General features: G+C 41.8%; 1 long non-coding RNA gene across 3 annotated transcripts in view; it reads right to left on the bottom strand.

Moving 5' to 3' along the window:
* Positions 1-27,044, bottom strand: part of LOC117067154 — a 60,001-nt gene that overhangs the window by 31,425 nt on the left and 1,532 nt on the right. The window contains exons 2-3 of one of the 3 annotated variants that reach the window (XR_004430637.1): positions 10,555-10,675; positions 7,636-7,767 (exon numbers count right to left, since the gene is read on the bottom strand). The exons of the other annotated variants lie outside the window; for them this stretch is intronic. This is a non-coding gene — a long non-coding RNA (uncharacterized LOC117067154). The remainder of the gene's footprint in view (positions 1-7,635; positions 7,768-10,554; positions 10,676-27,044) is intronic. 3 annotated transcript variants of the gene reach the window in all.

Here is a 27,044-nt window from a genome sequence, read left to right as displayed (position 1 = left end):
AGCTTGTTAGAAATGTAGAATTTCAGATCCCACCCCACTCCTCTGAATAAGAATCTGGATATTAACAAGATCTGTAAGTGATTCTCATGTCCATTAATATTTGAGAAGCACTTGGCCAGATGACAAGTGTTAAAAGCCAGGATCCTGTCAGGAGACAAATGATACATTTATTGAAGAGACTATTAATAAAAGTTCAGTTAGACTTATAGGAGGACACCAATAAGGAATAGTGAAGTGCCCTGGAACTAGTACCAGCAGGAAGTTGTTTCCATACCAGCAAGAGCTATAGCTGTAGGAGAGGGCTATGCAGTAGAACCAATGGTCTTAGGTAGAAGAAAGCATTACCAAACTGTGCCTTGGCAAAGAGTGAGCTACAGGAATAAATAGTCCAACCTTTCTCTCATTCTCCAGCCAGTGCCTCCCAACCCAATGCAAAGCCAGAAAGCAAGAAAGTCCAGTTGATGCAGTTGGTAAAGGTCAGGTGCCCAGGGCAGAGGGCACAGTGGGGAAGGGTGGAAAGTGTCTCTGGGTTGGGCCGGGGTAGGGGATGCCAACAGAAAATATCCATCACACCACCAAACATGGCCTTTAACATCAATGAATTTGTTCCACAGAAGAACTTATATATGTGTGGTTTAGAGGTGAAGATAGCCCCTTTCATTCTAACTTATACAAAACTAGATTTTTAAAAGTGGCCTTGAATTTGGTATTCTAGGATTCTCCCAGATCACTCTTTCACAAGCTGAGCATATTTCTAAGCAACTATTATGTGAAACATACTCAAGTAGGTACTAAGAGAGAGATGGAAGTATTAAAGACGGTCTCTGCCTTCAAGAAATTTGCAATTTTAGGTAATCAATGCTTCCTGCATAAAACTTTGCAGACAGGTTCACACAATCAGCCAGAATCCAGTAAAGCAGTATTCTGAGTTGAGACTCTAGAACTAGGCTGCAGGGTTTGAAACTCAGTCCTTACTTATACTAGCTGTGGGACTGTGGATATGCTGCCTAACTTCTCTGTATCTTTGTTTCCTCCTCTGTGAAGCTGTGATGATAAAAATAATTACCTGCTTCAAAGGTTTGCTGTGATGTTTGTGAAGATTAAACGAGTTAGTACACAAAAAGTATTTTTAGTGGTCATCAACTAGCATACTGACAACCCTATACGTGTTAATTATTGAAAACTAAGAGAGAACTATGCCCCTAGAGGCAGAGGGTCTAAAAAGCAGAGTATCAGACCAATGATATAAAGTTCCCTCTCTAAATTTATTAAAACATGTCAATTAAAGGAGAAAAACAATGAGCAAATAATCACAGAGTTGGCACAAGGATAGGCAGGCATTGAAACACACAAGTTTGAGAAACCCTGAGCCCAGGTTACTTCCAGCCCCTAGACTCCATGCAATCCCTGTTTGAATCTCCTTAGAAGATTAAGAGTCTTTCAAAGGGGACAGGTTCTTATATTCTTATAGAGCTTTCTGGTTTAGAGGAAAATGAAATGTAAATATAAAAATAGGAATGCTTTTTTTTTTTTTTTTTGAGACGGAGTCGTGCTCTGTCGCCGGGGCTGGAGTGCAGTGGCCGGATCTCAGCTCACTGCAAGCTCCGCCTCCCGGGTTCACGCCATTCTCCTGCCTCAGCCTCTGGAGTAGCTGGGACTACAGGCGCCCGCCACCTCGCCGGCTAGTTTTTTTTTTTTTTTTTTTTTTTTGTATTTTTAGTAGAGACGGGGTTTCACCGTGTTAGCCAGGATGGTCTCGATCTCCTGACCTCGTGATCTGCCCGTCTCGGCCTCCCAAAGTGCTGGGATTACAGGCTTGAGCCATCGCGCCCGGCCAAAAAATAGGAATGCTTTTAAGAAATAGAAGTTGGTTGTGTATTCAAAACTAAAGGAGTTCTAAATATGTACGGGGGAACAGCTACTCTGAGTATCAAATGTGCTATGCACAGGTGTCAATGGAAGTCATGTGCATAAATCTGAGGGCAGAAGTCAGCTCTTGAGGCTTCGTTTAGTTATCTCTTTGTCAGGATTTCCAAATTTTCAGGCTTCTTTTGTAAGATCCAGCACTGGTTCTCTTTGCTTTTTGATGAACTTTTGACCTATATTGCATTTCCAATCTCCAGTCTTTTAGTGGAAGGCCATTAGTGACTGGTTAAACATAGCATGCACACACACACACGCGCACGTTTATATATTACATTTCCAGACCAATTGAATTACAGAAGGAACCAATTTGAAAAGTTATTGAATTAAAACCCTAGAAGACAGAGATGGGTTTTATTGTTAGGGGTTGGCATGACAACTTGATATGCTAGAGAGTAGTATGTGCTGAGTTCACGTTGTTGGAGACTCTGACAAGTTCAAGGCCAGGGCTTTGCCTCTAAATCTTGTTGCCAAGGTAATGCAGCATAAGGCCACAGTCCACTGAAATGAATACTTCTGACGGCTCATGCCAGCAGGAGCTATCTGATTAAAAGGGATTTTTTTTTCTTTTAAAGAAGAAGAAGAAAAGAAAAAGAAAGAAACAGTATTTTAACAAGAGCAGGAGGAGAATGCAAAGGCAGGATATTGAAATATGGGCAACAGAAAGTCTGAAAGGGAAGCAGCCAGTGGATGCCAAGAAGTAACTAAATAATGGGGTCTGTTTTATTAGCAAGAAGTTGGTGATGTGTGAAGGTCTGCAGGCAGGGATTCCAGCCTGCTGGGCCATCTTGCATGCAAAATGATACTGCCCCAATTTGGTTCCCTGGCTCAAGTTCAGCAGAATGATTTCACTTGATTGGTGGCCACCCTCCTCCCCATGACAGACTTTAACAGATTTTCTTCTCTGATAATACATTAAGGAAAATGGCTTCTAAGGGACTTCATAGGTTGCACATATTTCCCAAGATGAGAAGGGAATCCACAAAAATCTCAACCCAGTGTAGAGGCCACCAAAATGCCACTGCCTTCAGCCACTAGAATGGCTTTTTTGATATTCGTGTGATTCATGCCCCAGTCATTTATGAGTCAGTAATTTATAAGATAATATTCTTAGATTCATGATCTTATGCAATCCTCATTTTCCTGGATTTATGTACTAATTTATCTCAGATTTGATCATGATGAAGCTGTGGTCCTTATGCTACAAGAATGGGGAAGAACAATCCTCAAGCACATGATCTTGTTTCCCACAGGGATTTGATCCAAGCACTGCATGAGCCATCTCTCCTTTACACTTCCAGGGATTTAATGGAGATAATCAGTAAATGGGGATATGTGGCTAAGAGGGTAAGAGGTAGAATCTGAAAGGAATTCAGAATCCCAGATCAGCAGTTCTGAAGTTCCTACATACTCAGATCAGAATATTATTTCATAAGCAAATGAGGAAGTAAAAATTTACTATGCTTAACCTACCCTATACAAAGAGCTTACACTGTATAAGCCATAACGGAAAGTACTAATATAGTGGCCCCTGGAATTACTGACAAAAATCCAACTCCTGCCGCTGCAAATGATTTGCTGAATGACATTGGGGCAAAGTATTTAACATGTTTTGTCTCTGTTTCTTCCATTTTCAAGCAAGGTACATTATCCCAGCTTTCACCTGTAATGGTAGTTCTCTACCTGGAATGTACAGTCAAATCATGGAGAGAGCTTTTTAGAAATTCACATTCCCTAGGCCCCACCCCAGTCTCTACTGACTCAAAATTTGTTCTTTCCAAAAGCTCTACACACGATTCTGATTTGCATCTTTCAGAAGCACCCAATATTATGGATAACTTATAAAGATGAGCAAGCTGAGATATGTGAGTTGTCATAAGCTCCTTAATCAAAGAAAAGGGTTACTGCTAAGTTCAGCTTGCATATTTGTTCAGCTTATATTTTTAATATGTAAAACAGGGCAAAGAAATGTGGAATGTAGGAAACTTGGCGTACATAAAGTGGCTACGTTTCCCTCTACCATTTGAAGTATTTAGAGATGTCCAAGCTTTCAATGAAAAGCCCTTTGAAGTATCTTTCTTTGTTCATGGTTTGCAATATTCCCTTCAGTCTTTATTGATCTGGACAGAATAATAATGATGTTTATCTAATGCTTACTGGCAGTTACTCTGAGTGCTTTGTAAGTGTTAGCTCATTTGATCCTACTTCCTCTTACATACATGCTGTGAAGAGATTAAGTAACCTGTCTAAAGCCTCATGGATAATAAAAGGTATATGTGGACTTTGAACTCAGGAACCCCACTCCAGAGCCCCACTGTTAATCACTGTGTTACTCAACCACTTGATAGGTCAGATGTTTCCAATGAATTAATTTTTCAACTATTTCAAGTGAAAACAAAAGCCTAGATGGTATATGAATTTTTCCAGGCCTCAGATCATCATATTTTATTTTTTTTATTTTTATTTATTTATTTATTTATTTATTTATTTTTGAGGCAGAGTCTCGCTCTGTCGCCCAGACTGGAGTGCAGTGGCGCAATCTCCGCTCACTGCAAGCTCCGCCTCCCGGGTTCACGCCATTCTCCTGCCTCAGCCTCCCGAGTAGCTGGGACTACAGGCGCCCGCCACCTCGCCCGGCTAGTTTTTTGTATTTTTAGTAGAGACGGGGTTTCACCATGTTAGCCAGGATGGTCTCGATCTCCTGACCTCGTGATCCGCCCGTCTCGGCCTCCCAAAGTGCTGGGATTACAGGCTTGAGCCACCGCGCCCGGCCCATCATATTTTAAAGTATGAGCCTTAGACCTCCTGCATCAGAATCACCGGAGGTGCTTTTCTAAAATGGAATTTCCAGAAACTTCTCCCAGGCTTATTACACTAGAATCTCAGAGTGCAAGTGAAGACTGGGAACTGACATTTAGAAAATACACTCCTTAGGTGATTCCTGAACCCAGTGAAGTTTAAGAACCACCGGCCTGTATCAACATTTGTAGGTTACCATCATAGGGAATGAGGGTAGGTAGAACATCTTGGGAGCTGTGGGAACCAAAGCTGTTTTCCAGAGTCAGATATTGGGCACTGCCTGGGGCAGAACATTCAGTCAAGTGGTTAATAAATGATCTGTGCAAAGCACAGCTTCTGCCCAGGAACCGTGGTTGTTGTCCTTCACGGAGGAGAGCCAGCAAACTGACAGTATGAATTTGCCTTCAGGGCCCAGATCTCATTTCTCCTCAAGGGACTTGTGCTTGTTGGTGGCAGGGCTAGCACTGGCCTGGAACTTTGATATTTTCCTTTTCAGTATCCAAACGCTACAGAGACTGTGTCACTGCATACGCCCGTCTCTGGTATAAGGGCAGAGGCGGGGAGCAGACTGTTTGGAATGCAGTCTGGCCCCATTGAGACTTTGAATTGGGCTGGAACTTGCAGATTCTAAGAGTTCAATCGTGGCGTCTCTTTCAGATAGGCAAAGAAAAGGAAGCCAGTCCAGAGGGGTTGGTGTTTAGCACTCTGGAAGAAATCTATGATAATTTTTTAAGGAATTGAAAGTTTTTATGAGGCTTACTGAGGTATGATTTACATACAGTGAATTTTACCCTTTTTCAGTGCACAATTCCACGAGTTTTGGAAAGCAGCTGTATTCATCATCATACCACTATTGCCAGTTTGATAAGTTCTGACTAATGTATGTAGTCACCAACATCAAGTAAGATAAAGAACATTTCCATCTCCCCGAAAAGTTTCCTAATACCCCTTTGCAACCAATCCCCCCATATTTCCCCAGCCCTGTGGCTGCTGCTGATCTGATATCTATCTGATTCCAAAATGTCACATAAGTAGAACCTTATGATTTACAACCTTTTGTTGCTGCATATCAGTTAGTTCTTTCCCTTTTTATTACTAAGTAGTATTCTATTGTATGGATGTGCCACAATTTGTTCATTGATTCCCCAGTGGGGTATTTGGGCTATTTTCACTTTTTGGGAGGAATTGACATTTAAATGAGCTCAAATTCAGCAAGCATTTATCAAGCATGCACAGAAACAGACTGTGGAAAATGAGAGAGTTTATGTTTACAGCTTCTAATAAAAATTATAATCACACTGGAGATTCAAACTAACACCGAAAGAAGAAAGAAGTCTATTTGTGACCCTAGAAACAAACTTGGAGGAAAAGGACTCCGTTCAATAGCATTGGTCTAGTGGTTAGAAGAGTGTCTCTTGCCCTTGGAAAGCCCTAAAATGACACTACCATGCTGAGACACATGAGGGCGCTGTAACCAACCAGCATTACCAAACACTTAATTCTAACAAAAGTTGTTTGTGTTTTTAATTTATTGGAATGCTTTGTTGAAAACGCTAGTGAATTCTGACTCCCACCTTTGGTCTCCTTGGCCACTCTTGAATGATAGAAAAAAACATTGGCATCGAGTGAATCTGTCTTTGACTAGTCATCGGGGGATTACTGTACCCGACCACAACTGCATAGTGAGGCTCCCGTCGGCTTTCCTACTTAAACTCACAAAGAAAGGCTCCCAAAGGAACTCTAGATTAGAATACCTCATGATCACAAAGAAAGCTGGGATTGTCCCTACAGTTCCACTTTTATTATTGTTTTCAGGCCTTCCCCGAACATAACACACAAATATTAAAACATAATTGCTGGATAACATTTTAGAAAGAATTGTAAAGTACTCCTTTCACATCTCAGCAATTTGGCTGGTTGAAAGTTGTTCATTCTTCAATGAGAACGCGTGGACACAGGGAGGGGAACAACACACACTGGGGCCTGTAGCAGGAGAGCATCAGGATAAATAGCTAACACACGCAGGGCTTAATACCTAGGTGATGGGCTGATAGGTACAGCAAACCACCATGGCACACGTTTACCTATGTAACAAACCCGCATGTACTGCACGTGTATCCTGGAACTTAAAATAAAATATAATAAAATTGTTTAAAATAAGAAAGTGGTTCGTTCTTCTCAAAGCAACCACTACGATCAATTCAGAGGAAAGCTATCTTTACAGCAAAGCAGCTAGAAGAACTTAGGGTTACTGGTTTTGGCTTCTGAATGGCTGTTCAAAACAAAAACAGGAAAAAAAAACCCTCTGGATACATTTAAAATTTTTTGAAAATCAATGACTCATTTGTTACAGAGTAAGCAAGTGAGTAAGCAAGTACAAAATAAAAGACACTTCATAAAAATTGCATTAGAATGTTCTGGTGGGATTCTAAATGAATTTAGCTGTGGGATGGTATATGATTTTTGTGCAAGATCCAGTAAGGCTTAGGGATTCTAGAGAAAGGGTTTGATTCTGTTATTTGAAAGGATGTCTTTCCAAGCCCTTTCTATAATTAATAAAATGCTCACTTGAAGAAAGATTTACTCAGTCAAACCTATCCAACCTAAAATATGACTAATTGTTTCAAGCAGAAAATTGTCTCTGGCTGTCATAACCAACTTATATAACAACATGGCCTTAAAATTGGGTGGAAAATAGTGAAGAGATGATTCTAAAGGCAGGGTGTGGCTCTGGTCCGGATTCTTTAAGCAGTTTCACCCCATCTCTCACCCAAAGGGACCAACCTGATGTTTTCTTTCTTCCTATTTGAGTCAAACTCTGAACCACGCGATCAAACCTGGGCCCTTCACACAATCCCACTGTGGCCCTTTCAATTATCCCCTTCAAAAGGCATTTTCCCATTCTCTCCTCACCTTATTCCTTGCATCGAAAGCTCACTGGCTCTGTGAGTGTGCTGGTAAAAGCATGGACCAATGAGTTGTTGCTGGCTACGTGATCTTGACCTGGCTACGTGATTTAACCTCTGTAAGCCTCAGTTACTTCCACTGTAAAATAGAGATTATAATAATATCTATTTCAGGTCCCCATAATAGTATCGATCTAAAGTTGTTAAGAAGACTAAAGATAATGAATATAAAGTAATATAATCCAGCATCTGACACACAGTAAGCCTTCAGTAGAGACTGATATTATTATCATCATCCACAACATTATTATTATTATTAATTTCCAGTATGGTCCCTCTCTCTATGATCTGACCTCCCCATCCTGGTAATCCATCCTCAGAGCTCCCTGGAAAGAACTCTCCTAGTCAAACAAGCCCTTTACCACTCCTATCTCTGCATCTCCCCTGAGAGTTTTCCTCCCCTCCCACCAGGGTTCACAAACAAAATGCAGTTAATGCTAACAATCTTGTCCCATCACATATTAAGTTGTGCTAAGACTACCAGGAATGGCCATCCCTTTAGGTAACCATCAATTCGTGTGGCTTTACCTTGAAGGTGGCACACACCTCATCCTGTTATAAATCTCTGCCCTAGGCCGGGCGCGGTGGCTCAAGCCTGTAATCCCAGCACTTTGGGAGGCCGAGACAGGCGGATCACGAGGTCAGGAGATCGAGACCATCCTGGCTAACACGGTGAAACCCCGTCTCTACTAAAAATACAAAAAACTAGCCGGGCGAGGTGGCGGGCGCCTGTAGTCCCAGCTACTCGGGAGGCTGAGGCAGGAGAATGGCGGGAACCCGGGAGGCGGAGCTTGCAGTGAGCTGAGATCCGGCCACTGCACTCCAGCCTGGGCGAAAGAGCAAGACTCCGTCTCAAAAAAAAAAAAAAAAAAATAAATCTCTGCCCTATTCATGTTTCTCTCCCATAGGGGAGAAACGTCACTTCAGTAGCATATTCTGCCTATCAACAATCTTCTTCTTATAAATGAGATGAAGAAAGAGTATGATGGGAGTGGACAGGCGTTCTGTTTAAGGAGGGGAAATGCTGTTTTACATCATTTCAATTATGTCCCCAGCAAGCAATAGAGACAAGGCACAAGTTGACAATTACAGCTTCAAATTTTGCAAAAGAAATGGAACAGAGGAAACGGAAATCCAAAGAGACTATCATCCCAGTTTTTTGAAACTGTCTCTGGTGATAATGTCCTGCAAATATGGGTGAAGAGAAACAAAGCGCCTCAAAATAGATTTGTTAATATTTCCTTTGAATAATGGGGGAGAGGTGTCCTACAGACAATTCAGAATAGCTTAGAGACAAGTTGTATTTTAAATCAGTTTTCTTGATTAGCTTCTGTGGTGTTTAGGAGTGTGGATTCTGGATCTGTCTGGTTAGTTTGATATTCTGCCTCTTCCCTTTAGCCTCCTTAAGCCTCAGTTTCTCCATATGTAAAATGGGGATGACAGCATTGTCTACATTGTCTACTCCAGTGTTGTCATTAGAATTAAATAAGATAGTCCATTTATACCACAAGCACAGCACCTGGAAGTGGGAAAGGGGATGGGAAATGAAGGAGAAGAAAATAATATAGTAAAATTAGGCCAGGTCCGGTGTAAAATTAGGCCAGGTCAGCACTTTGGGAGGCCAAGGTGGATGGATCACGAGGTCAGGAGTTGGAGACAAGCCTGGCCAATAGAGTGAAACCCCATCTCTACTAAAAATACAAAATTTAGCTGGGCATGGTAGCGCACACCCATAATCTCATCTACTCAGGAGGCTGAGGCAGGAGAATTGCTTGAACCCAGGAGGCAGAGGTTGCAATGAGCTGAGATTGTGCCATTGCACTCCAGCCTGGGCAATATAGTGAGACTCTGTTCGCCCCGCAAAAGAAAAAGAAAAGAAAAGAAAATAATATAGTAAAATTAAACAGAGAGAGGCCTTAATCCAGCCTAATGATGAAAGGATGCATAAACTCACAAGTATGATTTACTCAACCCCATGCTCCTGAGGTCGAAGAAAAGCAATAAGGAGAAGGAGCTTTAGCACATGGACTTTGCTATTGTGTTTGTCCATTAGCACATCTTGGCTTATTTCCTCCTCCACTGTGTCTGATGTGGTGATTTTGCTCAGTAGTCAAGTTCTAGAGAAAATGAGTAATAAACAAAAAGGAGCCAAAACAATTATATACCCATAGAAGTAAACCCACATACTAATGAGACTTTAGAGGCTCTTTAGATCAACCCTCTGAGACTGCAGAGGTTGAGTGGCCTGTCAAAGTCATGTAGCTAAGGAGTAGTCAAGTCAGGACCAGGCTCTAAAGGTGTCCTAGGGTCCCCCTCAGTCCATCAGGCAGCAGGAGGAATGGAGATAATAATAATAATGTTACCTTATATCATATTTTACGTCCAATGCAACATGAAAGAGAAACTTTTATACAAATATCTTTTAAAGTTCAACTCACAATAGGCTTTATACTTTAATTGGGTCACTCTTCATCACCATGGTGATTCTTCCAAGTTTTCCTGGAATTATCAGCTGTTTTCTAACAAGGACACTCCCCAGAACTTGCAACTGCATCAAACAGATAAATATTTCCCAGTAGAAAATACTTAGCTCCTCACTCAGCTTAGTCAGCAATTGCTTTTTCTTCTCCACTTCCCAGGAAAACAGCATAAAGCATGCTCCTACATTTACTTTAGATATCAGAGTTCTTTAAAAATCTCTTGATTCTACTGATGACAAGCTTACTTCCTTGGGTTTTATGTGATTTATATATTGAGAAACAGCCACCTTCTTGCTTTCTATCTTTCTAACTGAGCAATGAGTAGATCGCAATTTAAAAACATTGGAATAGTATGGCAGCTCTTCAAAAAATTAAAAAAGAATTACCATATGATTCAGCAATCCTGTTTTTGGGTATTTATCCAAAAGAATTGAAAGCAGGATCTTGACGATATATTTGTACAGCAATGTTCATAGCAGCATTATTCACAACAGCAACCCAAATGTCCTTTGACAGATGAATGGATAAACAAAATGTGCATATTATTCAGCTTGAAAAAGAAAGGAAATTCTGACACGTTATAACATGGATGAACCTTGAGGACATTAAGCTGAGTGAAATAAACCAGTTACAAAAAGAGAGAAATATTGTATTACTATACTTACATGAGGTATCTAGACAAGCCAAATTCATAGAAATAGAAAGTACAATGGTTGTTGCCAGGGGCTGGAGGGAGAGGGAAATGGCGAGTTGGTGTTTAAGGAGAGTCGAATTTCAGGTTTGCAAGATAATAAAGCTCTGGAGATTGGTTGCACAACAGTGTGAATATCCTTAGTAATATTGAACTCTACACTTAAAAAATAGGGTAAGATGATACATTTTATGTTATGTCTATTTTACCACAGTTAAACATTTAAACATTTTTTTTTTAATAAGAGGGAGAGAGAAAGAGTGATGGGGAGGCAGGGGAGAATGCATCCTGTACAGTTTGTGTTAAATAGTCTCATTGTTTTCAACAGTTTTGTTCTATTTTATTTTATTTTTTATTGTATTTCGATTCAGGGTCTTACTCTGTCGCCCAGGCTGGAGTGCGATGGCGCAATCTCAGCTTACTGCAGCCTTGATCTTTCAGGCTGAAGCAATCCTCCCTCCTTAGCCTGCTGAGTAGCTGAGACTACAGGCGGGTGCCACCACGCCTGGCTCATTTTTGTATTTTTAGTAGAGACTGTTTTGCCACATTGCGCAGGCTGGTCTGGAACTCCTGGGCTCAAGCAATCTGCCTGCCTTGGCCCCCCAAATTGCTGGATATAGGTGTGAGCCACCACGCCCAGCCTAAAGAGTTATTTAAAATAGTCTCATTAGTCTTAGCATGCTTCTCAGTCATAGTTGTGAAGGTTCACTGTTGAAATCTCAGGGCACTAAGTCTGCCAAAAGCACCAGCTTAAGGCAGTGTAAATAGACAGTGAACAACCGAGACCAAATATTTACCTGAATATTCCCCTGAATTTGTAAAGTTTCCTCTTGGCTCATATTGATCTCCAGTCGGCTAGAGATATCTACCCTTCCAGTTTTGTCAATATCCCTAGAGTTCCTTTGCATAAGTTATGATTTTGACTAACACTTAGAAATTACTCTGTTGATTTTACAGGGGAAAAAAATGGTTATCTTTTAAATGGACAAGCCAAAATTCTCGAAGTTCAAATCCTTGCTTGTGACACAAGTTCCCCCAATTTTTTTATTTTTTTATTTTTTATTTTTTTATTTTTATTTTTGGAGACAGAGTCTCGCTCTGCCGCCCAGGCTGGAGTACAGTGGCCAGATCTCAGCTCAATGCAAGCTCCGCCTCCCGGCTTTACGCCATTCTCCTGCCTCAGCCTCTCGAGTAGCTGGGACTACAGGCGCCCGGCTAGTTTTTTGTATTTTTTAGTAGAGACGGGGTTTCACCGTGTTAGCCAGGATGGTCTCGATCTCCTGACCTCGTGATCCGCCCATCTCGACCTCCCAAAGTGCTGGGATTACAGGCTTGAGCCACCGCACCCGGCTATTCCCCCAACTTTTTTTTTAGCTACCTTTATGAGTTAAACTGTGTTCCTCTCCTAAAAAAAATTTACATGTTGAAGCCCTAACCCCCATAACTCAGAATGTGACCTTATTTGAAAACAGGGTAACTGCAGATTTAAGTTACGATGAAGTCATAGTGGAGTAGGGTGAGCCTCCAATTCAAGATGACTGATGTCCTTACAAACAGGGGAAATTTGGACACAGTCACATACACAGAGAGAATGCCATGAAGGCAGAGGTCTACAAGCCAAGGAATACCAAAGATGGGCAGCAATCCCGCAGAAGCTAGGGGAGAAGCATAGAACAGATTCTTCCCTACAGCCCTGAGAAGAAACCAACCCTGCCCACACCTTGATCTCAGATTTCCAGCTTTCAGAACTGTGAAACAAAGATTCATGTTGTCTGCTCCCCAGTGGCAGGAGAGGGTATAAGATAGCTGCTGTAGGCCGGAGTGGTGGCTCAAGCCTGTAATCCCAGCACTTTGGGAGGCCGAGACGGGCGGATCACGAGGTCAGGAGATCGAGACCATCCTGGCTAACACGGTGAAACCCCGTCTCTACTAAAAAATACAAAAAACTAGCCGGGCGAGGTGGCAGGCGCCTGTAGTCCCAGCTACTTGGGAGGCTGAGGCAGGAGAATGGCGTGAACCCAGGAGGCAGAGCGTGCAGTAAGCTGAGATCCGGCCACTGCACTCCAGCCTGGGCGACAGAGCGAGACTCCGTCTCAAAAAAAAAAAAAAAGAAGTAGCCAGCTCTCTTCCCTCCAAAGTTTCCCTGCCCCTCTAGGCTCCCACCCCATGCACCATGGTGGATTTTTTGTTTGTTTGTTTGTTTGTTTGAGACAGAATTTTGCTCTGTTGCCCAGGCTGGAGTGCAGTGGCGCCATCTTGGCTCACTGCTACTTCCACCTGATGGGGTCAAGTGATTCTCCTACCTCAGCCCGCTGAGTAGCTGGGATTACAGGTATGCACCACCATGCCTGGCTAATTTTTGTGTTTTTAGCAGAGACGCGGTTTCGCTGGGTTGGTGAGGCTGGACTTGTACTCCTGATCTTGAGTGATCTGCCTGCCTCAGCCTCCCAAAATGCTGGAATTACAGGCATAAGCCACCGTGCCTGGCCCCATGGTGTGTTAAAATATGTGCAAGCTTTATTTTCTTTCTTTCTTTTTTAAATTTTTTATTTCCAAAGATTTTGGGAACAGGTGATATTTGGTTACACGAGTAAGTTCTTTAGTGGTGATTTGTGAGATTTTGGTGTGCCCATCACCCAAGCAGTATACACCGAACTCGATTCATAGTTTTTTTTTTTTTTTTTTTTTTTTGAGATGGAGTCTGGCTCTGTCACCCAGGCTGGAGTGCTGTGGCCGGATCTCAGCTCACTGCAAGCTCCGCCTCCCGGGTTCACACCATTCTCCTGCCTCAGCCTCCCGGGTAGCTGGGACTACAGGCGCCCGCCACCTCGCCCGGCTAGTTTTTTGTAGTTTTTAGTAGAGACGGGGTTTCACCGTGTTAGCCAGGATGGTCTCGATCTCCTGACCTCATGATCCGCCCGTCTCGGCCTCCCAAAGTGCTGGGATTACAGGCTTGAGCCACTGCGCCCGGCCGATTCATAGTATTTTATCCCTCACTCCCTTCCCACCCTTTCCCCCTGAGTCCCCAAAGTCTACTGTGTCATTCTTATGCTTTTGCAGCCTCATAGTTTAGCTCCCACTTATGAGTGAGAACATACGATGTTCGGTTTTTCATTCCTGAGTCACTTCACTTAGAAAAATACTCTCAGATCCCATCCAGGTTGCTTTGAAAGTCATTCATTCCTTTTTATGGCTGAGTAGTATTCCATCATATATCTATGATATTGATATATGATATGTATGTGATATATGATATATAGGATATATGTGATATATGATATATAGGAGATGTAGGATACATATTATATATGATATATATATCACAATTTATATATCTTTGATATATATACCAAAGTTCTTTATCCACTCATTGATTGATGGGTATGTGAATTGGTTCCATGATTTTGCAATTGTGAATTGTGCTGCTATAAACATGCATGTGCAAGTGTCTTTTTCGTATAATGACTTCTTTTCTCTGTTAGATATCCAGTAGTGGGATTGCTGGATCAAATGGTAGTTCTACTTTTAGTTTTTTAAGGAATCTCCACTGTTTTTCATAGTGGTTATTCTAGTTTACATTCCCACTAGCAGTGTAGAAGTGTAGATTTTTTTATTATGGCCATTCTTGCAGAAGTAAGGTAGTATCACGTTGTGGTTTTGATTTGCATTTCCCTGATCATGAGTGATGTTGAGCATTTTTTCAAATGCTTGTTGGTCATTTGTATATCTTCTTTTGTGAATTGTCTATTCATGTCCTTAGCCCACATTTTGATGGGATTGTTTTTCTTTTTTTTTTTTTTTTTTTTTTTTTTGAGACGGAGTCTTGCTCTTTCGCCCGGGCTGGAGTGCAGTGGCCCGATCTCAGCTCACTGCAAGCTCCGCCTCCCGGGTTTTACGCCATTCTCCTGCCTCAGCCTCCCGAGTAGCTGGGACTACAGGCGCCTGCCACCTCGCCCGGCTAGTTTTTTGTATTTTTAGTAGAGACGGGGTTTCACCGTGTTAGCCAGGATGGTCTCGAACTCCTGACCTCGTGATCCGCCCTTCTCGGCCTCCCAAAGTGCTGGGATTACAGGCTTGAGCCACCGCGCCCGGCCGGGATTGTTTTTCTTTTTTTCTCTTGTTAATTTGTTTGAGTTAATCATAGATTCCGGATATTAGTTCTTTGTCAGATGTACAGATTGCAAAGATTTTCTCCCACTCAGTGGGTTGTCTGTTCACTCTGTTGACTGCTCCTTTTGCCATGCAAAGCTCTTTAGTTTAATTAAGTCCCAGCTATTTATCTTTGTTTTTATTGCATTTGCTTTTGGGTTCTTGGTCATGAAATCCTTGCCTAAGCCAATGTCTAGGAAGTTTTTTCTGATGTTATCTTCTAGAATTTGTATAGTTTCAGGCAACAGCAACCAAGCTGAGAAATCAAGATCTCACCTCCTTTTACAATAGCTGCAAAAAATTAAATACTTAGGAATATACCTAACCAAGGAGGTGAAAGACCTATACAAGGAAAACTACAAAATACTGCTGAAAGAAATCATAGATGACACAAACAAATGGATCAACATCTCATGCTCATGGATGGGTAAAATCAATATTGTGATAATGACCATACTGCCAAAAGCAATCTACAAATTCAGTGCAATTCTCATCAAAATACCACTATCATTCTTCACAGAACTAGAAAAAAAAGAATCTTAAAATTAATATGGAACCAAAAAAAGAGCCTGCATAGCCAAAGCAAAACTAAGCAAAAAGAACAAATCTGGAGGCATCACATTACCTGATTTCAAACTATATGATAAGGCCATAGTCACCAAAAACAGCATGGTACTGGTATAAAAATAAGCACATAGACCAATGGAACAGAATAGAGAACCAAGAAATAAAGTCAAATACCTACAGCCAACTGATCTTTGACAAAGCAAACAAAAACATAAAGTGGGGAAAGGACACGCTATTCAACAAATGATGCTGGGATAATTGGCAAGCCACCTGTAGGAGAATGAAACTGGATCCTTATCTCTTACCTTATATAAAAATCAACTCAAGATACATCAAAGACTTAAATCTAAGTGCAGGCTTCATTTTCATTTAATTTTAGTAATTTGTTTGCTTTTTATTATAAAAGTAATACATACTCACGTTTAAGTTTACTTTGGCTGGGAGTGGTGGCTCACCCCTGTAATCCCAGCACTTTGGGAGACCAAATTGGGTGGATCACTTGAGGTCAGGCATTCGAGACAAGGCTGGTCAACATGGTGAAACCCGTCACTACTAAGAACACAAAAATTAGCTGGGCGTGGTGGCACAATTAGCAATTAGCACCAAAATGAGCATCCTTGTGTTTGTATCTTTAACCCTTATTTGATTGTATTTAGAGGATAAAGTCCTAGAATTACTGGGTCAAAAGAGACATGCATTTTACATTTCTATAGATATTCTCCGTGGACCTGAGTACCAGACAAAGCTGGGATTGAATCTGTACTCTGATACTAGTCGTGTTGCTTCAAATATGTTACTTTATTCATTCTCAGCCTGAGTTTCCTTGGCTGTAAAATGGATATAAATTATATCTCAGAGTTGTTCAAGGATTAAACAATATATTTAGTTCATAATAGTTAGCAGTTCACGTATATTCATACCTTTCTCTCCTCTTTATTGTCACTCTCCTAATTCCTCTCTGAGTTTTTGCAAAGATTTGGCCAATATCCCATTTCATTTTTTTTTTTTTTTTTTTTTTGAGACGGAGTCTCGCTCTGCCGCCCAGGCTGGAGTGCAGTGGCCGGGTCTCAGCTCACTGCAAGCTCCGCCTCCTGGGTTTACGCCATTCTCCTGCCTCAGCCTCCCAAGCAGCTGGGACTACAGGCGCCCGCCATGTCGCCCGGCTAGTTTTTTGTATTTTTTAGTAGAGACGGGGTTTCACCATGTTAGCCAGGATGGTCTCGATCTCCTGACCTCGTGATCCGCCCGTCTCGGCCTCCCAAAGTGCTGGGATTACAGGCTTGAGCCACCGCGCCCGGCCACCCATTTCATTTTATGTCAACAAATATTTATAAAACATTTAATATGTGCAAGTTTTGACAAATGTTATAGGGATTCTAAATGTTTTCTTTTAAGGCAGAGTCCTTTCTGGAGCTTACAGTATTGTACAGGAGAAAACTGTCTCCCAGGTCCTACAATAGGGCAGGCCCTTACTTAACATGTTTGGAATGAGTGAGTAAAGAAAGGAAGGAATGTTGCTAAATGAGTAACATGACAGTCTGGAAAAGAGCTCAGTGTAGGTCCTAGCAGCATAGAGTGGAACATGAAGTCAAAAGTGACAGAGAGGAGATTTTGCAAAAGTTTTCTTCTGGATTTTACCTAATCGCAAGGGAGGCATTGCGGCTGAAGGCCAAAAAAAGCATTTGCTAGAAATATACTTAAAGTCTGATGTTTTATCTTAAAACTTCACATGAAGTTTGCAATCTACTCCATAACATATTGTTTCCGTATAAATGGAATCTTTCTCCTTAGCCTTAGGATGAAATGAACATTCCAACAAAATGTACTATATTATTGGGTGGCTCTAGTTCCTCCTGTCATGGTTTCAGAGATATGTACACTCAAGTTTGAGAAGTGTGAGATTAAGATAGATGCAGAATGAATTCTCACTTCATGCTTCACCAGCCATCTCCCCTCTGTCTGTACTGCGCACCCACTCACAGCCTCATCCCTCTCAACTCTCTGCTAAAACTCTTCCCTACCCCTGTTTTCTTTTTCTTTTTTTTTTTTTTTGAGACGGAGTCTTGCTCTGCCACCCAGGCTGGAGTGCAGTGGCCGGATCTCAGCTCACTGCAAGCTCCGCCTCACGGGTTTACGCCATTCTCCTGTCTCAGCCTCCGGAGTAGCTGGGACTACAGGCGCCCGCCACCTAGCCCGGCTAGTTTTTTGTATTTTTAGTAGAGACGGGGTTTCACCGTGTTAGCCAGGATGGTCTCGATCTCCTGACCTCGTGATCCGCCCGTCTCGGCCTCCCAAAGTGCTGGGATTACAGGCTTGAGCCACCGCGCCCGGCCCCTTACCCCTGTTTTCTCTTCAATCCTGGTTTTGTTTTCCTTACTAATCGAAATTTTTTTTTTTTTTTTTTTTTTGAGACAGAGTCTCGCTCTGTCGCCCAGGCTGGAGCGCAGTGGCCGGATCTCAGCTCACTGCAAGCTCCGCCTCCCGGGTTTACGCCATTCTCCTGCCTCAGCCTCCCGAGTAGCTGGGACTACAGGCGCCCACCACCTTGCCCGGCTAGTTTTTTTGTATTTTTTTAGTAGAGACGGGGTTTCACCGTGTTAGCCAGGATGGTCTTGATCTCCTGACCTCGTGATCCGCCCGTCTCGGCCTCCCAAAGTGCTGGGATTACAGGCTTGAGTCACGGCGCCCGGCTACTAATCTAAATTTTATGTTGAAACTCTGCTACTCAAAATATATGTAAGAAAAAGAAATCAGCTGCAAAACTCTTCCAACAACATTTGAGGTCATTAAAGTCTCAAGGGACACCATCATTCATCCACATTGTGTTAGCTTCTTCTGTCACATCCCTGTCATCTATGACAATAGACTCTCAGAGGGATATAGCTTGTTTCATTTAAATCTTGAAAAGCACCCAAACTAATGCCATGGTCAATTAATGTTGCTTGGGTTCTGAGCATTCAGCTGAGTGTTCTCCTCTGTGTCTGAAGGACACTGTAAATGGAACACATGTTTTGAATTGCTTCTCCAGAGCTCTGATCTGTCCACCCCTTCTCTACTCCTACTGCTTGGGCTCTGGTTCAGTCCTTATCATCTCTTGTGTGGATTATTTCTCTAACTCCTTCCATGGGTCTTCTTGTCTTTCTATTCTACCCTCCTCAAAGCTGCTAAAGGGGCTTTTCTAACCCAGAGGTCAGCCCATGCTACTCCCTTGCTTAAAACTTAGGTGGTAACAATCTATAACCACAGGCAAGGACATTACATTTCACTTATAAATATGAGTAAAAGAAGCCAGACACAAAAAAAGTACACACATTAAAGCTGTAAAATGGATATAAATTCCATCTCAGAGTTGTTCAAGGATTAAACAGTATATTTAGTTCATAATGGTTAGAAAACCAGTCTATGGGGTTAGAAATCAGGATACTGATTCCACTTGGCAGGGATGTGGAGCAGTAGTGATTGGAGGGGAGCACGAAAGGGGTTTCTGATAGGTTGTTCATGTCCCATTTTATGACGTGAGTACTAGAAAAATAGATAGGTTCAGTTTATGCAAATCCATCCAGCTGTACTCTTATGTTTGGGTCACTCTTCTGTACACCTATGTCAATAAAAAAGTATAGACAAACAAAAAGCAATGGCCAATTTCCCTTAGCATAATGCACAGTCATTCTCATATCTCCCACCCATTCCCCCCAGCAATTATCTGCCCTGTGAACCAGCCACACCGGATCACCTGATGTTCTCCAAACACAGCAGGCTTCCCATTTTCTCCTGATGCTGCTCACTTTGCCAGCAAGCTCTTCAACTGAAAGTTGACTTATTCTTTGAGGCTCCACTCAAATATCACCTACTCCACAAGATTTCTTCCTGACTCCTCTTACTTTGTATTTCCTTTCCTATTTTTCCTACATATATAACAAGATGCATGCTCTGAAAAGTATGAGTTATATTTAATGGGGCAATAGGATCAGAATACAGGGATCAGGAATGGCCTGGAAAATCCAGGCTGTGTATAACACATTGTATTATAGTAATTTCTCTGGATTTATCTATCTGGATCAGAAGTTCTTAATCATTTCCGTGCCATGAACCCCTTTGGCAGACTCGGGAAGTCTATAGATCTCCTTTTTTTTTTTTTTGACACAGAGTTTCACTCTTGTTACCCCGGCTGGAGTGCAGTGGCCCGGTCTTGGCTCACTGTAACCTCCTCCTCCTGGGTTCAAGTGATTCTGTCTCAGCCTCCCAAGTAGCTGGGAATACAGGCGCCCGCCACCACACCCGGATAATTTTTGTATTTTTGGTAGAGATAGGGTTTCACCATGTTGGCCAGGCTGGTATCAAGCTCCTGACCTCAGGCAGTCAGCCTGCCTTGGCCTCCCGAAGTGCTGAGATTACAGGCGGGAGCCAATGCAGCCGGCTTGGATCTCCTTTTAAAAGTAAGTTGTTTGTTTGTTTGTTGTTGTTGTTGTTTTGAGATGGAGTCTCACTCTCTCACCAGGCTGGAGTGCAGTGGCGCAATCTCGGCTCACTGAAACCGTTTTCTCCCAGATTCAAGTGATTCTCCTGTCCCAGCCTCCCAAGTCGCTGGGACTACAGGCACCTGCAACCACGCCCAGCTAATTTTTTTTTAGTAGAGACGGGGTTTCACCATGTTGGCCAGGATAGTCTCGATCTCTTGACCTCGTGATTCACCCGCCTCAGCCTCCCAAAGTGCTGGGATTACAGGCATGAGCCACCGCGCCTGGTTTATTTGTTGCTTTTTGAGATAGAGTCTCACTCTGTCACCCAGGCTGGAGTGCAGTGTTACAATCTTGGCTCACTGCAACCTCCACCTCCCAGGTTCAAGTGATTCTCTAAAGTAAGTTTTTACAACTGTAAGTACGTAAATCATGTACAGCTCAGTGAACTTGTACAAACTGAATATATTTATATTACTAGCATTTGAATCAATAATTAGCTAACCCCAAAGCTCCCTTCTCCCAGCCACCACCCCACAAAAAAGTAAACTATTTTGAAATTAGTCTGTTTTCAAACTTTATGTAAATGGAAAAATATAGTATGTTCTCTTTTGTGTCTAGTTTCTTTTGCTTAAGCCTATGTTTGTGAGATTCATCCATGTTGCTGAATGTAGCAATTGTTTATTCATTCTCATCTCTGGGTGGTATTTCATTGCATGATTATACCACTGGTGATTTATTCATTCTTCTATTGATGGACATTTACTTTGTTTTCAGTTTTTTATCTAATGAATAGTGCTATTATAAACATCCTCATACATGTAATACAGTACATATATGTACTTATTTCAGAACACTTTAAATACATAGGAGCACAAAAGAAATGTACAGCTTTCAAAATACAAAAATATTACAGATATAATTATATATGTGCTTCATTAGCACAATTTCTACATCTAGCAGTGAGTCTAATAACTACTATAATTTCAAAGTTATGATGTGCATAAATGACATTTTAAAATTTCTGCCAAACTACCATATGCTATGAAAATATCTATGATTTCACGGGCCAGGCGCGGTGGCTCACGCCTGTAATCCTAGCACTTTGGGAGGCCGAAGTCGGCGGATCACAAGGTCAGGAGTTTGAGACCAGCCTGGCGAATATGGTGAAACCCTGTCTCTACTAAAAATATAAAAAATTAGCCAGGTGTGGTGGCACGTGCCTATAATCCTAGCTACTCAGGAGGCTGAGGCAGGAGAATCACTTGAACTCAGGAGGTGGAGGTTGCAGTGAGCCGAGATCACGCCCTTGCACTCCAGCCTGGGTGACAGAGTGAGACTCCACCTCAAAAAAAAAAAAAAGAAAATGTCTATAATTTCTCTTGGTAACAAAGTCACACATATTGTGAGTACTTCTGTGCTTTGGTGAATACATTTACAATAGAAGGAAATGTAAAATTTTAGTTAGAGGTTAGTGGAAATAGACATGTGATTGTTTTTCCCCATCCAAATTCAAGAAGCCTCTGAATTCTATTAGGTTAATAACCTCTCACCTAGACTTAACCCCCTTAAAAGCAAGGATCATGTCTTAACTATATTAAAAATTTAGAATTTGGCACAAAACTTGGCACAGAGTAGGTGCTCAAATATTTTTTGAATGACAAACTCATGAATGACAATAGCTAACTTTTACCGAGCATGTAATATGTTCCAGGTTCAATGGTAGGTACGTTAAATGTTCTTAAATCCTCATGACAGCCTTTTGATTACTGCCTCCATTTTATTGATGAGAAAATAAAGACTCGGATAGGTTACATAGATTGCCATGATTTTATAGCCAGTAAGTGTCAGGGCAGGAATTTAAACTCAAATGTTTTTGACCCCTAAGCCCCCAGCTGACTGCTAACTTCTATGTTTACTGCTGACAATTGAATGAAGAGATAAATGAATAAATGAATGAACAAATGGATAAACTTAACCAACTACACGCTCTACTCCACTAATTTTTACAACTAGTGGAACAATTTCAAGAAGCAACTGACTGGAATTAGCGATGCAGGGAGGTTGTTGAATATTTCTTTGCATGAGGCAATTTGGCCTCTTGAAAAAAATTAAGCTCAAGTGCTCATTAACACTGTTCTTTAATCAAATGAACTGGCATCTGGCAAATGTTAGATGATAGATGTTTGCAGTGCCCAGCTTTAGCAGGCAAGCTCCTGGGCCACAGAGCTTTATTCACTGTAACCAGTACTAACCTCCAAGTGCACACATCAGGTTTTTTGGGGGAAAGTATGCGATGACCAAGTCTCACTTCCTTTCAAGAAAAACACTCACAATGGTCATATGCCAGTTAGGGCATTTTGCCCTATCTGAGATCCAAAGGAAGATGTGGAGGGATATAAAGGAACCCTAGATGTCAGGGATTCCAGATTCCTTCCTTGTCTTGAGGGCTTAGATAGGTGAGGGTCTTTCTAGGGTATAAAACCAGATGGTCTTTCAGTTCTGACTTTTATCCAAAGGAAACGTATTAACTTATTTATTTCCTTTAAAAAGGTATTCTCCAAGTGAGGACTCCTGAACTTTGTGAAAAAAGGTAACCAAGTGCTTAAACACATGTTTGTGAATTTAACTATTCTTATTTTACTGTTTTTTGAAATTATAAAAATAATATTTGCACATGTAAAAGCACTCAAATATCCAAACATTAAAAGCAAAAAATGAAAATCTCTCTTTCTCCTAATCCCACCCCTCAGAATTAACTACTGTTAACAGTTTTATGCATAGATTTCCAAACTTTTTTCTAAATACATACACCATATATTTATATCTATATGCTCACATAAATTTATGCACATGCCCATGCATACATAGATACATAGTTACAAATATAGCTCATCGTATAGTGGTCTACAACCTACTTTTTTCCTCAACAATATATCATGGACGTCATACCAGGTTAACATCATGTTTCATCAAGGCTGTATAGTATTCCATTTTATGGATCCATTATCATTGTTTTTACTATTCTCCTATTGAAAGCTTTAGATTGTTGTTGTCAGTGTTGTTTTGTTTGTTTGACATTGGAAACCACCTGGCAGTGAACATCCTTGTAACTATCTTGTTTAAATGTTCATACAAAAATTTCTGCACAGTAACTTCATTACCATGGAATTTTTTAGTCAAAGTGTCACACGTTTTAATTTTTGATACTTATGGCCAAGTTCAAAAAGAGATGTTTGAAGCTTCTGTTCCTACGGAAACTTTCTGTGAAGTTTCAAATGACTGTGAGGTCCGCAGCTCTGGGTTATCTCACTCCTAAACTCATGGAATTCCTTTCACTTTAGTAAAGTTAGCATGTTTCCCGCATTACGACAATCTCTTATCCCAGAGCACATCTGAACTCCTTTCCAAACTATCCTTTATTTCAGAAGCCTCTCATGCTGCAAACAAAATAAAGATTAAATTCTACCTCGACTATGGATTTTTTTCTGACTAGTTAGCATATACTTGCATACAGCTTCATTAAGTCCCTGTTTAAGCTTCCTTCTCAAAAGAACAGGTGGTTTTATTGAGAAGGAAAATCCAAGGCAATATACAGAAAGTAGTTATTTATTTGAAACAGGAACAAGGGAAAAGTTGAGAACATTTCAGAACAAATCATCATAACAGGAACCTGAAATCATGCCATAAACACCTCAGGCCCCAAGAAATACTGTCTTTAATCTATTCTAAGAAAAGAATTCTTTTTTTTTTTTTTTTTGTGTGACGGAGTTTCACTCTGTCACCTAGGCTGGAGTGCAGTGGTGCAATTTCCGCGTGTTCACGCCATTCTCTTGCCTCAGCCTCCTCAGTAGCTGGGACTACAGGCATGCGCCACCATGCTTGGCTAATTTTTTTGTATTTTTAATAGAGATGGGGTTTCACTGTGTTAGCCAGGATGGTCTTGATCTCCTGACCTCGTGATCTGCCCGCCATGGCCTCCCAAAGCGCTAGAATTACAGGCGTGAGCCATGGCGCCTGGCCAGAAAAGAATTCTTAAGGGTAATTTTACCAAGCACTCTCTATGTGAAGGCATTTTATAGACTTTATATATTTATTTATTTATTTATTTATTTACTTATTTATTTAGAAACAGAGTCTTGCTCTGTCCCCCAGGCTGGAGTGCAGTGGCGCGATCTCGGCTCACTGCAAGCTCCGCCTCCTGGGTTCACGCCATTCTCCTGCCTCAGCCTCCCGAGTAGCTGCTACTACAGGCACCTGCCACCATGCCCGGCTAATTTTTTGTATTTTTTAGTAGAGACGGGGTTTCCCCGTGTTAGCCAGGATGGTCTTGATCTCCTGACGTCGTGATCCGCCCGCCCTGGCCTCTCAAAGTGCTGGAATTACAGGCTGAGCCACCACGCCTGGCCTAGAAATTATTTCTAATCCTCCCAATAAACTTGTTGGGTAAGTTGCAATATCTCCATCAGATAGATGCCTTACAGAACTGATGCAACTTGGTCAAGATTTCAAATCCAGTACAGTGCTTAAGATGGGGTCCAGACTCAGATTCACCTGATTTTCTTTCCATTGTTTTCTGTTGTTTCTCTTGCCATCCAAGTTGCCAACTCAGAACTTCATGGAAAAGAATCAAGATCAATGAATGGAGGTGCTGAGATGCAGAACTTAGCTCAGCGTGAGGAACATAAGAAGATGAGTTATTTTTCTTTTTTTTTTTTTTTTTTTTTTTGAGATGGAGTCTCGCTCTGTCGCCCAGGCTGGAGTGCAGTGGCGTGATCTCAGCTCACTGCAAGCTCCGCCTCCCAGGTTTACGCCATTCTCCTGCCTCAGCCTCCCGAGTAGCTGGGACTACAGGCGCCCGCCACCTCGCCCGGCTAGTTTTTTTTATTTTTTAGTAGAGACGGGGTTTCACCGTGTTAGCCAGGATGGTTTCGATCTCCTGACCTCGTGATCTGCCCGTCTCGGCCTCCCAAAGTGCTGGGATTACAGGCTTGAGCCACCGCGCCCGGCCAAGAAGATGAGTCACTTTTCATGGGAGATTGGATGATGGGTTATCTGTCAGGAATAATGTAGATTATATTTCTGCAGTGGATCAGAGGCTAGATCAGTTCTCTTCCAAGTCTACATATGTATACTTTGACTCCTACATCCATTTCACAGATAGGGAAACAGAAGTTTAGAATCATTAAGTAATTTGTTCAAGTCCACAACTAATTAGTGCAGACCCCAAGCATAGTGGTGACTCTTCTACTGACCTTTCATAAGAAAACACCTACTTCTAAGTTTTTAGACTTTCTTCCATCTTGTCTGTATTATCTTGAATCCCTTTAGTCACTTGTTTGTTCTGGTAGGTTCTGCCTTGATATCTTAAACAAATACAGGATTGGGGCAGAGAGTGTCATGCTTTTATTTTCTCCTCCTATCTCTTCCAAGAACAAAGGCACAAGGAGCAGTCTAGTGCAGGACCATTTGGCGTCACCCTACATCACCCTACATTTTTTAATGCTTTGAATTCCTCATCTAGTAATAAAAGTACTGGTGCTATATAGAAAGAAAGCAATAGCATGGAGAAAGAGCACTAAAATACTCCTCAAAAATACAAAAGCCATCCCAACCACAGGTACGTCCAGTAAAAACTCTGGCAATCTTTTTAAAAGCAGTCAGGGTTACCGGGTGTGGTGGCTCACGTCTGTAATCCCAGCACTTTGGGAGGCCGAGGCAGGCGGATCACGAGGTCAGGAGATCGAGACCATCCTGGCTAATATGGTGAAACCTCGTCTCTACCAAAAATACAAAAAAAAAAAAATTAGCCAGATGTGGTGGCGGGTGCCTGTGGTCCCAGCTACTTGGGAGGCTGAGGCAGGAGAATGGCGTGAGCCTGGGAGGCAGAGCTTGCAGTGAGCCGAGATCGTGCCACTGCACTCCAGCCTGGGCGTCAGAGCTAGACTCCATCTCAAAAAAAAAAAAAAAAAAAAAAGGCAGTCAGGGTTGTATGAATTCTATCATCCCATTTCATGGAAAAGAAAAAAAATGAAGGGTCTTCCAGAAACTACCTACCACCTTCTGGACTGAAGCACGTTGGGTCATGGCCAGACTTCAGGGAGACTGGCTCAGAAAATTTGAAGAACGCCTGAATGCTGAAGAGTAGGCTGTTTGATATATGTGCCACCCACACTCCATGCCAGGTCGCAGATACAAGTCCCGGTCTGGTTTCTCAGTTACTTCCCTGGCAGAGAAGTGAAACCACCTATCAGAAAAATAACTCACCTTTCTGAGAGAGAATGCCATCCACCTCCTCATCCCAAATTCACTGTAACAAAGTATAAACTGCTTTTGAAAACTGAAGGCCTTGCTCATGCATTTAGAGACTTTGATTAGATCCCTAAATCCTTACTATTTAACTTAATGTAAAGTCTAGATAAGTAAATTTTTGTAAAGGCTGCTAGAAAGACTTATCATTGAGTTAACAATTAACATCCAAGCATTTTGACTCCTGGAAAACCTTTTAACTTTGATTACCTGGTTCAGGTAGTTTTCAAAATGTAATTTTTAAACATTCAAAGTGAGGATTAGAAGGGCCTCAAGTACAGGCAGAAGCAAAGACCAGGTGCTGTTTCACTAATTGGCCAAGCAATGTTGGAAGGCGGTAAAGAGAAGGGGCTGATAGCCGAGACTCAAGCCGTTTTGTTGCCTGGTGTGCTGAACTACTATAGACTGCAATGGGGATGGCACAATGTTCAAGAGGCCAAAGAAGAGACTCAGAGCCAGAACATGAGACATGGGGTTTTACAGAGGAGAGAGGCCAGTGGCAGTGGGCTGGGTATGAGAACTGCTTGAAAAAAAGCATGCAGTTTATATAGCATTTTCGCTTAACTCCCTGCACCTAAAATCTCCACTTGGCAACCTTCATTTAACCCAAAACAAAGGACCTCTATCCCCTGTACAGCCTTCATTCCACTGGACAGGATGGGGGCTCAGATGGTCCTTATAAGGAATAGATCCCTGATTTGGC

This window comes from Trachypithecus francoisi, unplaced genomic scaffold (assembly GCF_009764315.1).
Source record: "Trachypithecus francoisi isolate TF-2019V2 unplaced genomic scaffold, Tfra_2.0 Contig01579, whole genome shotgun sequence".
Lineage (NCBI taxonomy): Eukaryota > Metazoa > Chordata > Mammalia > Primates > Cercopithecidae > Trachypithecus > Trachypithecus francoisi.
This window is presented reverse-complemented; position numbering and strand designations above follow the sequence as displayed.